At 34.5% G+C, this 17182-nt stretch overlaps 1 long non-coding RNA gene across 2 annotated transcripts; it reads right to left on the bottom strand.

Annotated features, from left to right (window-relative positions):
* On the bottom strand, window positions 1–16896 carry LOC150104830 (uncharacterized). Of its 2 annotated transcripts, XR_016548552.1 has the most exons (3): window positions 16746–16896; window positions 13056–13262; window positions 1–291 (listed from the first exon to the last, which is right to left on the bottom strand). It is a non-coding gene; the product is annotated as an uncharacterized LOC150104830 (long non-coding RNA). The 2 variants fall into 2 exon arrangements; XR_016548551.1 differs by lacking the exon at window positions 1–291 and having other exon boundaries at window positions 12825–13262.
* Window positions 16897–17182: the final 286 nt, after the last annotated feature.

Below are 17182 nucleotides of genomic sequence, written 5' to 3'. Positions count from 1 at the left end.
AGTTTCATATTCTTTATGGTACACACTTTCAGGAGAAGAAAAAAAAAATCCAAACTGATTAAAAACATACCAACTGCTATAACAGAAATTTGTTTCATAATTAGGATATTAATTGGGTCCCTCTTCTCATCATCACTTTTTTGTGCTCTGATACTGATGGAAGGTAACATGTGGACATCACTATTTGAGCTTGCCTTAGTCAGAGACCACCTTCAAGTAGTATTATCCAGAAATGGGAAGAGATCTGCTATTACAGCCAAGCAGATGCATGGATGTAGACTAAGTTTTTGTCTAAAATTTGAAATGCAAGCAGAAGAATTTATAAAATATTAATACTAGAATCACATTTAATATTTTTATTTGTAAAATTTTTGGCTAAGTGTCATAGTCATTGCCAATACAGTTATAACAAAACTCTAAAAAGGAATTTAATTGAAAGCACATGATATGTGCACTATAGGCTGCAGGAGAACAGTTCTATCTTCATTAACATATTCAAATTAAATTAATTTAGTTATTAATTTTTATGACTATTTTGCCTATTTGTTTAATTTAAATCCTATTTAATTTTTAAATATAAACAAAATTTAATTACAATTAACACATGAATGGAGAGTATTAATTAACATAACTTCCCAAAATAGTTTTAGACAATCGTTTTTGTTCAAGGTCAGGTTGTTAATGTGTGCTTCACACCTTTCTTTGTAGTCTTTCCAGAAGAACATAACTTTTGTGTAACATTTGGTTTGTTACACTGAATCTTGTGTTTTATAGATAAAGCATGGCTTACTAAACTGGATTTATTGGGTTATTTAAGAGAAATGTATTCTTGATGTTCTTCAAGACGAATTTATGCAGATCAACCAGTTTGTCCATAATAACATAAGCCACACGAGCAGGAGATTCTGTAAACCCCAGGATTTGGTGAGATAAGGAATATATTAAGTTTGTGAACTGGACAGAAAGCAATTTGTACGTTAATCTGTCGAAGTAATCTTGCTATTTTTTCTGAAAGTCCCTTAACATGTGGAATACAAATTCTGGTAATTTCTTCTTGAGCATTAGCACGACAGCCATAATTATTTTTTTGATAGTTTTTTTTTTCATTAGAACCATTAGCTAATTATTTTTTTGATAGTTTTTTTTTCATTAAAACCATTAGCAATAAAGAAAGTTCTGATAATAAACAGTTCGTTGTTTACAAGAGAATCTGTAGAACAAATTTTATGAGCTCTGTCAACTAAGGATTTCGGTGGGAAAAAAAAATCGTCCAGAATATGGTGTTCAAAATGTTCCATAAAATAACTGGCTAGAGTCGGAGAAAGGGGAGACCCCATAGCTGTTCCCTCTGTTTATACAGTTTGTTCTGGCATCTAAAGTATCTTGCATTAATGACAAAGTTGAACAATTTTACAATATCAGGAGAAAGTCTTTATAAAGCAATTCAAATCATATCTGTCAGAGGGATATATGTAAAGAATGAGATTACATCAAAACTTACTATGAACAAAATTATGAAACGTAGACGAAAATTTTACAAATAAAAATATTAAAACATAAGTGATTCTGATATTAATGTTTTATAATGTAGACTATTAAGTAGCTATAGATTCCTCTAGTTCAGTGATTTTCAACCTTTTTTATAACACAAAACACCTAGACTAATTATTAAAATTCTGTGACACACTAAAAATATATTTTTTTGATGATCTGGCAAAAATTAGGCATAATTTTGATTGATTTACACACAAGGAGATGGAAGACCAAACACTAATAAATAAATGCGCAAATTATGACATTATTTCTTTAAATTAATTTGTTTTTATAAATCTCACAGCACACTGGTTGAAAATCGCTGCTCTAGTTGTTTCTTAGACCTGCCAAAGCCAGACTGGAATTCTTAGTCTTATATGAAAGTATTCCACATACGCTTGCCAATTGTAGGTTAAGCTGCAAGTCCATTCCCCTCTGTTCATAGTGTTTGTAATAAAACGAAAAAAAAGATCTTAATAGCATTTGAACAGTTGGATGGTATCAGCTAGAAAGATGGGCAAAAATTGCAAGTTTTTACATCTCTAGGAATAAAAAAAGGTTCAGGTAGTTTGGGGAGGTTTGTGTAGAGTGGGGGGGGGGATGAATGTCTTCAATTCAGGTAAGAATTATTTCAGTTATCCTAAGAATAGGTATTTGGATAGGGATCAGACAGAGAATTCCTTAGAGGCAGTGGTTATGTACCCATGTCAGAGGGCGAATGCAAGCCCAAGAAGACAAACATGGTCCTATCTGAAGATCTAGGCATTATCATAAAGTAAGATCTCGAAACATAAATGTGCACAAGGTTTGTTAAACAAAGAAAAATGGTGATATACTCATCAACAAAGCCATGCACCAAAATTTGTGGTCATTGAAGTAATTTATGTACAGGAAGAGGCAAATGGCCAAAAACTTTTAATAACCCCAATAATGAGCCCTGCAAATCTGAAAGAAAGCCATCCATCATGATATGTAGTAGTACTGAATGACTAGGAAACTTGTCCAAGAAGGTAGGCAATGATGTTGTCAGGAATCAAGAATGGGAGTATCCACAGTCAGTTATGGACATATGGATCTCTAGGTATTGAAGTTGTTTGGCAATGATCATTTGACTTATCGAGCTAGACTAGTAGGAAAGACCCTGAAGACCACAAATCAGTGTAATAACAAATGTATTATGTATGGCTGTTTCATTGCCCTCAATTTACAATCAATGTTATTAATATATAAATATAACAAACATATGTTGCAGTTGTTAAATAGTTAATACTCATTTTACTGAAATTAAACTATTGTGAAATTTGACACTTTTTTCCTAGCTGTTTTCCTGGGAAAGGAAACTAGTTGCAATCATTGTGAGCTAGTAGTGTGCAGCTCATAATGGCAAAGCCAAATATGAACTTTGTCTTTAGTCTCCCAAGTTAAGATTTTTTTTTTTTGTGTGTGAAAAAATCAAATCAGGAGCCTGACAGTGGAATAAGAAATGAGTCATTCTAATTAGAATTTTTTGTAATATAGTCACATAGAATAGAATAAATCTCCTTGCCTTCAGGGAAAGTAAGGCTCTAGAAATCCACTTGCCGTTAGCAAGACAAGGGACGAGTGAATTTTCATTCTTTCTAAATTTGTGTTCAAAATGTATTATTTTTTTGTCAAGATATTTAATCAAAGGCGACTGCCAATGAATTTGTTAAAGAAGTTCTATTTCCGGAGTTGAAAATAAAACTTCTAGAGCTGAAATCCTTAATTTGAACAGTAGTGTTCCCTTTTAGAGAATCTTTAAGAAGTGCAACAGACTTAAAGATCTGCTATCAAGTTCTAAAAATCCCCTCATTTCTCCCACAGCTTCACTATCCATCATATTTCTGTCTTTCCCATTTGTCATGAAGCTAGAAAAATGTGCTGCCATTATCTGTCATAGTTACAGCACTATAATTGAAAAAGTAAAGCTTGTACAGAAGTTTTTTCATATCATATGAATATATTTAAAAATTACAATTTCTTCCAATAAATAAATTTTTAATCAAACCAATACCTTACTTGTATATACAGGGTGTTCGGGATAAATTTGACAGTTTCGTAAGGAAAAAGAAAATCTTCTTTGTATCTATTAAATTTAATGAATTGACAAAAAAACATTACAGGCAGAGTTAATTACAATACTATCAACAAGATTTACTCAAAATAACCACCACTAGCATCGATCACAGCTTCAATTCTGCTTCGGAACCTCGAACAAGCTGATGCTACAGTCTCCCTGGGAAGGGTCGCAAAAACTGTTTTAATTTTATCCATTAACTGGGCTTTTGTATTACTGGAAGTGCGATTGGTGTCTTTTTCAACTGCGCCCCATACAAAATAATCCATGGGGTTAAGGTCTGGGGAGTTTGGAGGCCAAACATTTGGACTGGTGAAGTCGTAGAAATTTTCAGACAACCATTTTTGACTTTTCCCAGAGGTGTGGCAAGGGGCCGAATCCTGCTGCCATACATACGGCCTACCATTGGCTACCCTTGTTATCCAGGGCTTGACTACAGTTAGCAACTCCACGAACAAAGCCCGAATTCCAATGCCAGGGTTCTTCAACACCTGTTCCTGCAGATTTGCGAGGAATTCTGCTGTACGAACGCAATCAGATCGTCTGCTAGGGATCTTTCTTCTTGCTACATCCTCGTAGTCACCATTGCAAGTCTCTAGTTCATGCCTGATTGTTTTTACTGTATTCAGGGAGCATTGGGCAGCAGTCGTAATATCCTTATTTTGATGGCGGGCACGAATCATCATGATACAAGTTATTCTCTTCCATGATTCAGGTGGGTTCCAGCTATCCATCCTTTCTGACATCTTGTATATGAATGAAGAAGGGTCCAAACTTTTAAATGAAGAGAAGTGTGTGTTAATACATGTAACTTACGGAAAAATATAATTAATTATAAATATGTCAAATTTATCCCGAACACCCTGTATATATAGTATGCAAGGCATAATGGCTGTCAGTTTAATGTTAGTAAGTGTAAAGTGCACTTTGGCGTGATTAGAGTTCCAGCAGCATATTATATTAACGGGGTTATGCTACAAGAAACTGAAGAGGCAAAGGATCTTGGTATATTGGTGGATAAGAATTTAAAGTTCAAAGGTCACACAGCAAAAGTTGTAAATACATCTCAGAGGATAATTGCTATGTTGAGGCAAACCTTGACACGTAAGGATAAGGAAGTAATTTTGCCTCTTTATAAACTTGGATTACTGTGCACAGATTTGTTCTCCCGCGTTCCAAGGGGATAAAGAAGCTGTGGAAAGGATGCAAAGAAGAGTTACAAAGATTATATCTGGAGTATGGGATTTAGATTGAAGACATAGGACATATTGCGAGTATGTGGATTACAGACTCTGGTTAACAGGAGAAAGAGGGGTGATATGATAGAAGTCTATAAACTTTTGAATGGGTGTTATAGCATTTCAACTGATGAGATTTTTCGTTATATGGAAGGTGGGGAGAGAACAGAGGGGGGGGGCATCCATGGAAGTTAAATTTATTTGCAATCAAGAAAGGGGATAAGAGCTAGGTTTTTCTCCCAGAGAGCAGTGAGTGAATGGAATAATTTGCCCTTACGGGTAGTGAGTGCATCTAGCGTGAATGAATTCAAGGGTAGGTATGACAGCTGGGTTGGGTAATTTACAGCCTCCCTCGCCTTGACTCCCTGGAGGTTTCAAATGATGATAATAATAGAAAATCTGTTATTTGAAAAAATAAATTTTATTTTTCTCACAATATAATTAAAAGCAGAAATTATAAACAAAATGAAAACTGGCACCATCTATTTAAATACAGTAGTATATCTATTTTTCCAACACCTTTATCCCCTTAGGTAGGTGTGTAATCATAATTATAGTATTGTTCTAAGCTTATTTTCACAGTTCACAACATGAATTTAACTTAGTATAATTAAATGCTTGAAAGTGAAATTTTACATTATGAAAATGCTTTTTAATAACTTATTGAAAAAGTATAATTATCTAAAGATCAAATTACATCACTTAGTGCATCAAGAAAAGTAAGTTATTTTTGTGGCTAATAGGATTTAAGTTTTATTTCTCAAGCTATGGTTCCATCTATAAAACAATGCAAGAAATACAGAGGAATTTTCTTACTTAGTGTTCTAAGAAAAGTTATGTAAACATATTTGAGAAAGGACTAAGAAAAATTGTGGAAAAGAGAGACAAACAGCTGGCTTCAAACCAATTAGAGGTTGTCAGGATGATTTTCACTTCACCACAATAGCTGAGAAATCATGGAATACAGTAGCCCCATCCTTATCCATGAGGGATGCTTTCCAAGATCCCTTTTGGATACCTTAGAAAAAAGAAATTTCCTATACATGCCTATGATAAAGTTAAATTTATAATACAGTTTGGAAAATTATGGAGACAGCTACCTGTGTTTGAGTAAAAACTTTAGCTTAATATAAACCAAAATCAACACTCGACCTTCATATCAAGGTAATAGGATTTAAGTTTTATTTCTCAAGCTATGGTTCCATCTATAAAACAATGCAAGAAATACAGAGGAATTTTCCTACTTAGTGTTCCAAGAAAAGTTATGTAAACATATTTGAGAAAGGACTACGAAAAATTGTGGAAGAGAGAGACAAACAGCTGGAGCATATACACTATATACAAAGAAACAAGCTGCACTACAATCTACATGGTTTGCTAAAGTTACTGACCAACCTTTACATTGTGTAAATTTTTATGTTGGAACATGGTGGTAGTTATAACTAGCCCATATCCTGAGCAGAAATCGAACAAGTATTTGCCATTATTATTTGCTTTGCCCTTTTCTCCAAATTTTCCCAAAATATTTTTGTATGTCTGGCAATCATTTCCTACTCTGCTATTTAGATCCTCAACTTTTCCTTTTTCATTGTCTCAGTTGCTTTCTCTAAAGCCTCAAAAAATTCCTCCACTTCTGACCTCAGCAGAACCTTCTGTGGGACCATAGGCACAAATAAGTCTCATTGTCCAGTTTCCTATTCTGATATTTGCACACATCACTCTACTTGAGACTGCCTGCCATTCAAGGTTAGCCTCATATTTTGTGTTGAATGCTATGCTATGCTTACTCCTTTTCCTTGATTGTCATTGCCTGAATATAACATTTATTATTCAGAAAGATCTGACCAGTTTTTTGCCTTTTTTTGTTTCAGTCACCCCTATTATATCGATCTGGTACTCATCCAATTCCTCAGCCTACTCCATTTCTTTGCCATTCAGGCATCTTATGTTGATAATATTGATCTTAAACTCTGGTGATATTGAGTTGGGGTGTGTTTTAGTGTTTGGGATTAGGATTTAATATCTCGTATAGTGATAAATGTCACCACAAAATGGGGAAGGATCATGTAGTTCAGATGTGAGAAGTGGCTATATAGGTATAATAACCTTCATGAAACAAAGCTGTGTTGATTTAGAGCAAGAGTATAAATTAAGGAAGCAGATTGGTCATGTGCTGTGGTTTGAGCAATTCAAAAGGAAAGAAATGAGTGCTTGGGACTTGGTCTGTAATCAGTTAAATGTGAAATGTTTAGAATGTTGCTAACTGTGATATCACCACATATTAGGGGAATGTGCATAACAGCTGGCAATACCCTTGACCTGGTTCAAGAAGTCTGGAAAAAACCTTAGGTAATGCTACTACACAAAAGGAGACTGCAGTTCAGTGGTGTCAAACTATGAGACAATTTGTATATCAAGGTAGGTGTGAAGGTGTTAGAAAGGCTGGTCAGAGAGAATAGAAACCCAGATAACAATAGAAACGTTGAGAGCAGCACGAGTTTAAAAGGAAGTCTTGCTTGAATAACTCGGTTATATAAAGGTGTAGAGGAAATTTTTAAAAGAAAATGACAAGTAAAATATTTGATAGAATACCACATTTGACAAGCTACTGTTGAAATTGAGCAGCAGAATCAGGATCAGGAGTGATAGTCGGTAGCTTGTTTACAGGGATGGGCAACTGACAGGAGCTCTCAAGTTGTGTATAAGTGTAGTCCCAAAGAAAGGTGATAAGCTGAGTACCACAGGGTTGTTTAGGACATCTGTTTAATTTATACATATGTCAGTGATAGAGTTGAGGCTAAATTAGCAAGAGCTATGTTATGAAGCTCTGACAATATTGCAGAAGAATCTGAATAGGTAATTGACTAAAGAGTGAGAATATCATTTCAATGCTGACATGTAAAATTATGCATTTTGGCCACAAGATGGAATGAGATGTATTATAAAAAAAAAAAACATACAGAGATTAAAGTTCCACTAACTGGTGAGAACACCAATTGGAAATCTTTCAAAGCTCATGTAAACTGGAAGAGTTTTTGTAGGGCAAGTGCTTTAATGCTGAACATCTATAATAACATCATTATATGAGAGTATTTGAACTGCTTCAACTTTTCCAACCTTTTGGTATTCTGGCTTAGAAATAATACTAATAAAATATACAATAAATTGTTTATGATCTAGCCTCAGATAGCTCTAGTTTTTACAAGACATATTCATTGGTATATTCACCACACTTAAGTTCAGATTAACTTTTGGTTAATTCTTGCAATTGAAGGGAATATGTAATCAGCATTCTGTTCCAAGAGCAAAAACTGAGAGAAACGATACTTACCCGTATTTTCCGGTGTATAAGGCGCACTTTTTTACCTTAAAAATTCATCTTAAAAATGGGGTGCGTCTTATATAATGAAGGTAAAGATTGTTTCCTCTTTTCAAAGTCATACGCACTCCCTTTTATGTTCCAAGATCTTTGTAGGCGGTTAATGGTGCAATCAAATTGATGCGCGACTTCTAGCGCATCATTGGCTAAGAACGGGGAGTCCCTATTCAAGTTTCATAATATCTTATCCGAGTAATCAGTTACCGATGTTTATCAGTATTGAGTTGACGTGTTGAGATATTTTGTGTTTAGTTTGATATTTCCCCGTAGATTTTAGTGATGGAAAAAAAACAGGCGACATTCGTATACTTCAAGTTACAAATTGCAGGTTGTAAAATATGCAGAAGAACACGGGAATAGAGAAGCTGAAAGACATTTTGGACCTCCGCCTACAGAAAAAAATTATTAGAACTTGGCGTAGTCAGAAGGAGATTTTGTACAATTTGTGTAATGAAAAGCGGGGAACATGGAAAAATTGCAAAGTGGCCAGAACTAGAGACCAAAGTTTTGAAATAGGTGCAAGAAAATCGGCAAAATGGCATAGCCATTTCAACAAAAATGATTCATACACATGCAGTCAAAGTAGCCTGTGAGCGTAACATTGAAGATTTTAAAGGTGGTGCATCATGGTGTTACCGTTTCATGAAACGCAGTGGACTTTGTATGTGTACAAAAACAAAAATCAGTCAAAAAATGCCAAAAGAATATGAAGACAAAATTATTTCTTTTCATAAATATGTGATTCAACATCGAAAAAATTACAATTTTGAAATGGGACAGATAGCCAATACGGATGAAGCACCCATAACCTTTGATGTTCCCTCAAATAGAACTGTAGCTGAGAAAAGCATTACAATCAAAACCAGTGGACATGAAAAATCACACTACACTGTAGTTCTTGCATGTTGGGCTGATGGTACGGAGCTGCCGCCAATGATAATTTTTAAGCGGAAGACTGCCTAAAGAAAAATTACCAACAGGACTGATTGTATATGTGCATGAAAAAAAGGTTGGATGGATGAAAGTGTGGATAGATAAAGTATAGAAAAGAAGGAATGGCACACTACTAAAGAAGAAAGCTCTTCTTGTATTTGATCAGTTCCGGGCTCATCTGAAGGATTCAATCAAACCAAAATTCCAAGAGTGCAATACCGAATTGGCTGTCATACCAGAAGGACTTACATCACAACTGCAGCCACTTGACGTATCTTTAAACAAACCCTTTAAAGTCTTTATGAGCGAAGAGTGGATGACGAATGCCGGTGTACATCAGCTAACACCAAAGGGTGCCCTGAAATGGCCATCAATCTCTCAAGTGTGCGAGTCAGTTAAGACATCTTGGTCGAAAATGAATGAATAAACTATTGCTAAATCTCTCTTGAAATGTGGAATTAGCAATGCCTTTGATGGAAGTGAAGATCATTTCTTATATGAAGATGATGAAGAACAAGAGGAAGAAGAAAGAGAAGAGTCAGATGACAGTGACATGGGTTTTGCAGGTTTCTGAAAGGTCAGTTTACTATTAAAAATTACCTATTATTTTATCCATTTTTTTTTTTTAAATCATACTTTAAAGTTTAGGTTTTTTCCAGAAAATTGTATTAAATTTCTTGGGTGTGTCTTATACACACCCAAGAAATTTAAATACAGTAAGTACTGATATTCAACTATCCAATTCACAGGACACCAAATCTTAATTCATGCATGCATTGTACCTCTCGTGTATTTTTGCAATTGATGAATTGCCTGATGTTCAAAATTGCTGAGCTTAGCATCAAAATACTAAGCCTCGTATATCATTGAAAAAAACACTGCTAGAGATCTGTTCCAAGAGCTTAACCACACTTCGTGGTCACACCATCAAATGACACATCCTATAAAACCAGCCCCTGGTCACAGTGATTAAATAAATGCCACAACAGAAATATGGATGTCAGCTTGGTGAATGACAATGTGCCAATTCCAAGTGATAAGAGAATTGCATTAAGATGAAAAACAGGTTTCACTAAGCCTTTAAGCACTTTTGAATCATAAGGTGATGGAACTACACTATAATCCTATAAAAGATAATTGAATGATATCAGTGTATAAGGGGGGAAAAATAAAATAATTGGTGGACTGAACAAGTGTGTATGCATTTGTCCAAAAATTGGATGAAAGCAAAAGGGCTAGGTTCAAACCAGTAAACAATTTCTTCATTCTATAATTTCCAACATCCTTTCATTGGCAAGTTTCCAACTTGAATAAACAGCCATCATCCATAACCTTGACAAAATAATCCTCTTGCCAAGAGCAAGAAGTAAAAATCTATTATCTGGTTATTATAATACTACATAGTTAAGTTTACATTAATTTGGAGAAAAATTTTTGCTAGGCAATGAGTCTATTATTTGTCAGCACACCAATATTGTTGTTTCTAACATTGTTCTTCTAAGGCACTTTCTCATTTAAGTTCCTTTTCTTAATGTCTTCATTTCAGTGTCTCTGCTATTGATGCCATCTGTTCAGGCCTTTTTTTTTTCTTCAGAACTCTCATACCTGTGGTCTCTAATCATTGATTAAGCGATTTTTTCTAACTCAAATATCAGATCCATGACTTAAAAACTGAACATGGCCTGGTATATTGCTAGTTTGTAGTTTGGCTAATTTCTCTTCTTTCATAAATTTAAGTTTTTACACCATATCATACCAGCTTTGCTTATTTTATCATCCATTAAATTTAATTTGCCATTTTGACTAAAAACTGCACATTAAGAACCTTATAGACCAAATATTTTATTTGGTCTACAAGGTTCTCCATTGAAAATATGCAACTGAAGTTTTCTGTTTCTGCCTGTCTTTTTATTGCTGATTTTTATGCCAAATTCATTACAGTTGTAATTCAATTTAGTTAGAGAATCCTGGAGACTTGCACTGGATGTTTAAAAGCACAACATCAATCTGAAAAGAGCTTAGTGACATTTGATTCTAATGTCAGTTTTAATGCCACTTGCTTTCATAATAAAGTGGAGATAATGTGCATTATCTTACCCCTGATTTTACAAACCACCTTCCTATATTTCTTTCAATTCTATCTGCTGACTTGAAACTTAAATATAGACTATGTATTGCTCTTTATAACGTTTTATGTATCCCATATATAATTGGGTTTTGAAAAGCTTTTCGCAGGGCACCTTATTATATGACTTTTCCAGATCTACAAAACTCGAGTATAACTCCTTTGTGACAAAATGTTTTTGAAATAAAATATTAAATCCCACACATGAAAGGCTGCAAGTACTAATAATATGTGAGGTTGAAATCTAACATATAAGGCACTGCTTGCTGGATGAGATTATTACAATTATCTAATGGCTGTACTAACTGAAGTAGGCATCACCCTCCCCAGAGTCAGGTTAGTAAAGCCCTAGAGAGGACTTCATTGACCTGACAAATGTTTCAGATTTCTTGGATCTTTAATTCTTACTGCATGAGTTGTGAAATTGCTGCAAGTAGCACAAAATGAAACTCTGCTTATAAAATAAGAGATTATATCCCTAGATGTTTCAAAATTTTCATAACAATTCATTATCTTATTTTTAGCATGTTGAGTATTTTGTAAAAAGATACCTTTAGGAACTGTACTCTTTTAGGGAGTCATTGGCTGTGAAATTTTATGAATTCCATGATTTCTCTCTCTCTGCTTATGGTTGAAATTTGCCGTTTAGCATCATGTAAAAGTGAAGTATGTTATTAGTTCTGTACTTAAAGGGTATAGATATTAAAATATGCATTAAAAAGCTTGAAGTTTTTTTTTTTTTTTTTTTTTTTTTAAAAGGGTGGCAGAGGCATTTATGCAACTAGAAAATATGCATCAACTTCACTTTTACCTAGGGAATGAAGCTCCTTCTGTATTCTCTTTTTTTTTTTTTTTTTTTTTTAATGCAAACTCTTATTTCCTCATAACATAGAGAAATGAATTTCAATCTTTATAATAGTATATTTTAATAATTCTACATGCTTTCTAGTTATATTTTCCTTTGAATGCCTTTCCACATCCTCAATGTTAAAAAAGATCACTAATTGAACAATTTACATAAGTGCTAAAAATGCTATCCCTGAGCAGAGAATGCCACCATTCACAGGATTCCATGATCAATCCACCCCTAAAAGAGTACAGTCCTCAGAAGTTCAATATTTTCACAAAATTACATGGAAGTACCTAAAATGTGTGGTTATTTTAGAGGTAATGCACTGACTTAAGAAATTTTGTAATTTACGAGGAATTGTGCATTCTGCATCAATATTAATACCTCAATGACAATTGACACATTCCCACCATTGTTTGAATAACAATGTTTGTGCAATTAAAAAAGTAATTACACTGAGATGCATTGACTTCCAAGAAATGCCCTGACAAGCATTACAGAATATTTTACTTAAACTCCAATGTGGGTTTCACTACTAAGAATATAAAGGCTTTCTATGAATCCTACATTAGAGACTTCATACAGAAGGGATTAAAGAAGCATGACAGTCCAGAATACCTAATAAAACTAAGCATGTTTCAAAATGAAAACTTTAAAGTGTGCTGCAGTTAACTGAAGCATTTTAAACAATCTTTATTGCTAACTAAACAATGCACCTTTTCCCATTTTAAAAACTTGGGAAAACCACAAAAGATTTTCATAATTTTGAAGTTATTTGCAGCAAAATTTAACTATTTACACCAATTTTCCAAGAAAATTACAAGAAAAAAAATTGTAAAAATCAAAACTTATTATTTGGTCATTTTTTTGGGTATAAGCAAATACAGAATAAAACACACAATATTGCTCCTCTGGTAATGAAGCATTCTAGTTCAGTGAACTTGCAGATTCCACAAAAAATGATGCCTCACTGGATATCCTAGTAATGATATAAAATGTTTCCATATTGCACTGTAAATACATTGCACTCATTTTTTGTCTGCAATGCAATTACAATGCACAATGGCAACATTCACAACAAATGGAATAAAAAGATGACATGACACCTGAAAGTAAAGAAAAAAGGTCATGAATTAATACAAGATATTTCCTTCACTCATTAAAATAAATCATCCAAAACTACTTCTAGATTTGATTTCAGTAATAGTTTTGCTAACTCAAAGTTCATTTATAGTAACATGATTAAGTAGTTATTATTTTTGACAAATAATAATTTGAGATGCAAGTTGTTGAGAAGGCATAAATAGATGATGGAAAAATTCCGGCATCCGAGAAGGAGCAAAAGAAACAGCAATTTAAGCAAACTTCTAAAAAATAAAGGTAAAACTTTAGCAAAAGTTAATTATATAACACAAATTTATATAAATCAACTATAATTAGCTCTCAATGTTTTCATAGCTTTTAACCATGTCTGGTATCAAAGGCCTGCTAAATACACTGAGGTCCATAAGTTTTAGTACAAAAATTATAAGAACATGAGAGAAAGATAAAACATTTGTTATTTTAAACATTCCGCTGGCATCTATACAGACTTTAGTGTGGTGGTTATGCAGTTTTTGGAGAACTGCAGAAAATTCTGTTTGTTTTTAATTCATTGATTACAGCTTTCTGGATGGCTGTAACATCTACAGGGTGTTCGGGATAAATTTGACATATTTATAATTAATTATATTTTTCCGTAAGTTACATGTATTAACACACACTTCTCTTCATTTAAAAGTTTGGACCCTTCTTCATTCATATACAAGATGTCAGAAAGGATGGATAGCTGGAACCCACCTGAATCATGGAAGAGAATAACTTGTATCATGATGATTCGTGCCCGCCATCAAAATAAGGATATTACGACTGCTGCCCAATGCTCCCTGAATACAGTAAAAACAATCAGGCATGAACTAGAGACTTGCAATGGTGACTACGAGGATGTAGCAAGAAGAAAGATCCCTAGCAGACGATCTGATTGCGTTCGTACAGCAGAATTCCTCGCAAATCTGCAGGAACAGGTGTTGAAGAACCCTGGCATTGGAATTCGGGCTTTGTTCGTGGAGTTGCTAACTGTAGTCAAGCCCTGGATAACAAGGGTAGCCCGTATGTATGGCAGCAGGATTCGGCCCCTTGCCACACCTCTGGGAAAAGTCAAAAATGGTTGTCTGAAAATTTCTACGACTTCACCAGTCCAAATGTTTGGCCTCCAAACTCCCCAGACCTTAACCCCATGGATTATTTTGTATGGGGCGCAGTTGAAAAAGACACCAATCGCACTTCCAGTAATACAAAAGCCCAGTTAATGGATAAAATTAAAACAGTTTTTGCGGCCCTTCCCAGGGAGACTGTAGCATCAGCTTGTTCGAGGTTCCGAAGCAGAATTGAAGCTGTGATCGATGCTAATGGTGGTTATTTTGAGTAAATCTTGTTGATAGTATTGTAATTAACTCTGCCTGTAATGTTTTTTTGTCAATTCATTAAATTTAATAGATACAAAGAAGATTTTCTTTTTCCTTACGAAACTGTCAAATTTATCCCGAACACCCTGTATATACTTGTGGCATGTCATACAAAACATGTGCACACAACTCTCTCTTCCCCCAAATCTTCACTCATAATGCAAAGAACTCTTAGGGATATTTGAAGCCTCCACTATCACCCATCATGTGATTTTATGATCATTCAAAAATGTATTCCCAAGTTAAGAGTTGATGTGGGACAGTTACTTTTCTTGTCATCTTCAACTGACTCCCTTCTGTCATGAAAATTACCTAAAGACAAATCAGTTCAGAACCTCATTTCTGGCTGCCTTTTGTTTCTATGTTTCTGGAGCAGAAAGACCCACTTCAAAACAAAATTTAAATAGCAATATTGTGTTCACTTTTCATATTCTATCCTATTTGTAGTTTTCCAGATGATGGTGCTCTCCACTCATCTGAAAGGCAGACATCCCAGGCACTGAGATGTACCAGCACCTTAAACATTGATCTAACAATGAATTGGTTGCCTTACCCCCTCTTCTCTCGCAAGAGATCTCAGCTCACGTGTCCTTACCCTTAAGTAATACAGAAATCATTAGAACATGATCGGATCTTTTTACTTGAACATAGATTCACCTCTGATCTCTCTTAGTATATACACATACATCACAATAACTTCCTGAAAACCGAAAAAACTAGGCATCCACTTTTGTTCAAGATGCTATTTTACACTCAACTAGCTCTTAATTTATATAGATCCCAGGTTTGTCCATCCTTTGGAGTACTGTCCACATGCCTGGGGTGGTAGTGCACCTGGAAAAACTGGTCATTCTTGAGGGTGCCCAGAGGGGAGAATTTTGCTCAAATCCCTCTTACCTCAACCTAAGATGCAATGTTTCAGCACTATCTATTCTACAGGTACTTCAACAGTCACTGTTCTACTAAACTGGCAACCATCATTCCTCCACTTGTTAATACAGGTAGAGTAGCTTCTCAGTACCCCTTTCGCTGCGCAACTGCAAACACACCAAACTTCCTCCTCCTGGTTTGTATTATCTACCGGCATCTTCTAGAATAGCCTTCCACAAGAAGTCTATTCCCAAACAACTACAACTTGCAATTCTTCAACAACAACAAAAAAAAAAAAGCCAAACTAATAACTGAGTCCTCACCTGTCACAAACATATGGCACTGATGTGCTTATAGGTCCTTCAAGTTCTCCTGTATAGGACAGTATTTAAAGCAAAAATCTAAATGGTGCATGAAAAATTTAAGTGTTTCTGGAAGGTATCATAGGCAGAAAAATAAATTTTAATACTTTTATGCAGTACGCAATTTACCGAATGATGGCAGGTAGGAGTATTATTAATTTAATAGCTGTATTGCATACGACAAACGGTTAACGATCATGATGTATCTTTCCACTGACATCAATATACTTCAACTACGCTAAGCAGTTGGTTAAGTGACATTCTCTAGTACTAGATAATCTGTCGTTTCCTAAAAGCAACCAATTATGCACTATATCATTAATAAATTCTAAGTAAAATTGTATAGTCTTATTTCCTGGTATACCAAATGAGTTCTCTGCAAAGAAACAAAAACTGGAAAAAAATCAATCTTAATCAACGATTAAGTTCGACGTTCACACCCATCGTCTGAGAAGAAAAAAAAAGAGAAATATAACTGAAATCACCTTTCTCAAACACCACTCTGGCAGATATTCATTCAAGATTTAACGACTGTTTTTCAGTCGTTGTCAACATGACACAACTGCCAACTATTATGGAGCAAATGCTAATTTTCTTACGAAATGTAGTCGAGGCGCGGTCAATGTGACTTTGGAGATTTGCCGGCACAATAAACAAACTGGAGTTTTACCGGCAAAATATTCCGTAATTAGTTAAAACTAATCACGAAAATAATTCTGAAGTGTTACTTATATATTTATTGTGATTAAGAAAATAAAATAAGTTAAGTAAAAATGTATACATACTAAAACACATTAAAAAAAAGGCGCAATTTTAAATTGCGCACAATTAAAGTATTTCATCATATACTTACAATACGTTACAAACTCCATTTGGGATGCTAGTTAAAAGGAACAAGATAAAACAGCAAATAAAGACCTTGACATATTTTCAATGCTCATGAAAAATACCGCTACAATAAATAACAACACATATCGTTACCAATTTGGGTATAACACTGACCGACTCAACCGTTTCTTCCTGTGACATGTGGTACAAGTTTAAGATAGGACCACGAGACAAGAGCCAATCAGATTAAAGAAGGGCATCGGATGATTTTTCGTCACTTATTGCGTCTTTCTTTAGCAGGTAGTCGCAAGCGCCATCTGAAAACTAAAACAATTTTTATTACTTAAATATAAAGAGCTAATAAGCTTCATTTCGGCGATGTAAACATTTAAATTTTACCACCTTTGCTACGAGTTGTCCAGTATTGTACTACGTACTAGGGTCACTTGCATTAGCTCACGC

The sequence above is a fragment of the Typopeltis vanoorti genome, chromosome 7, assembly GCF_054136105.1.
Source record: "Typopeltis vanoorti isolate ZY-2024b chromosome 7, IOZ_Tvanoo_1.0, whole genome shotgun sequence".
Taxonomy (NCBI): Eukaryota; Metazoa; Arthropoda; class Arachnida; order Uropygi; family Thelyphonidae; genus Typopeltis; species Typopeltis vanoorti.
Note: the sequence above shows the minus strand (reverse complement) of the source record. Positions and strands in the feature narration are given on the sequence as shown.